The 1,455-nt window shown below is 43.4% G+C and overlaps 1 protein-coding gene across 1 annotated transcript in view; it reads right to left on the minus strand.

The window, feature by feature from the left end:
• MKI67 (marker of proliferation Ki-67) overlaps window positions 1-1,455 on the minus strand; it is a 31,433-nt gene that overhangs the window by 17,013 nt on the left and 12,965 nt on the right. Inside the window, exon 2 of the mRNA XM_017733864.1 lies at window positions 549-559. The gene's annotated coding sequence lies outside the window, so the exon portion shown is untranslated. The remainder of the gene's footprint in view (window positions 1-548; window positions 560-1,455) is intronic.

The raw sequence follows: 1,455 nt of genomic DNA on the forward strand, positions 1-1,455 counted from the left end.
CCCCGGGAGCCGCGCGCGCCTCAGGCGCCGCCCGGGGCGGGGCGGAGCCACCGCGGAGCCTCCCGGGCCCTCATGGCAGGGGCGGGCCCGGACACGGATTCGTGACCGAAGCTGTGCCTGAACATGGATCTGTACCTGTGCCCCAGCCTAAACCTGTACTTGTGCCCGAACCTGAACCAGTATATGAGCCCGTGCTTGTAGCTGTACCTCTGTCCATACCTGCACATGAACCTGGACCTATATCTGTACCTGTGCATAAAGCTGTCCTGTACCTGTGCCTGAATCTGTACCTGAGCTCATACCTGAATCTGTACCTGAACCTGAACTTGTACCTCAACCTTTACCCATTCCTGTGCCTGTATCTGTACCTGTGCCTGTACCTGAATCTCTACCTGTACCTGTGCCCATACCTGTGCCTGAACCTTTATCTATATCTGTATCTGAACCTATACCCAAACCTGTGCCTATATCTCAACCTGAAACTGGATCTGTACCTGAACCTAAACCTGTACCTGGATATGTACCTGAACCTAAACCTAAACCTGTACCTGGATCTGTACTTGAACCTAAACCTGAACCTGTTCCCAAACCTGAACCTGCCTGGGCTTATTCGGCCCCTCTGTGAGGGAAGGGGATTTGCAGGGCTCAGCTGCTCCCAAATTTGCACCTCTGCAGATCAGCAAAAAGCGCCCAGAATCAGTTTATATCAATTCAGCTTCACTTATAAAGTGAAGTGTTATAAATTTAAGCATCTGTGTTTAATCAGATTAAAATACTACTAGCCACAAAAATACTATTAACCACGAAAATAAGGGGTTTAAAGAGAGGGGAAAAATAAAGGGAGCAAGGATGAGAGGGGGTGAGCAGCAGTAAAAGTTAAATTAGTATTTTAAGTCCATTTTAATTAGCAAATTAGTTACCTTCATTTAACTATAAAACTGATCCCCATCTCTGCTCCCAAACAGGAATTCATTACTGAGACTTGAATTTGAGGATCTCTGAGGCCGAACATCAAGAATCAACATGAACATTGTGTTGCTCTGTGTTTGAAGATAGAAGAAAAAAAACTTTAAAAAACGAAACAAAACAAAACAATGCATTACTGAGATATGAAATGGGACCTTCATTCCAAATTTGCTGCTTGTGCAAGGGAAAGGGATACAGGACAAGGTCATCCAACCTTTTGTGCTTCGGGGGATAAAATTCTACTATTCAGATCTTTCACAAAACAGAACTTTTGATTTTACTACTATTTTATTATCTGGCTTGCCTCAAAGACTATCCTGTGTGGTGTGATGACTTCAGGGTGCTTAGATGTGATACAGTTAGATGTAAGCAGCTTTTAAAATGTTATTTCTGTTCCTTTCAATCAAATGACTTTGAAGTCTATTTCATAAGCTTGGGGGGGGAGTTTTATTTAGGACAGATTATTATTATTATTATTATTATTATTAT

This window comes from Corvus brachyrhynchos, unplaced genomic scaffold, assembly GCF_000691975.1.
Source record: "Corvus brachyrhynchos isolate BGI_N302 unplaced genomic scaffold, ASM69197v1 scaffold514, whole genome shotgun sequence".
Taxonomy (NCBI): Eukaryota; Metazoa; Chordata; class Aves; order Passeriformes; family Corvidae; genus Corvus; species Corvus brachyrhynchos.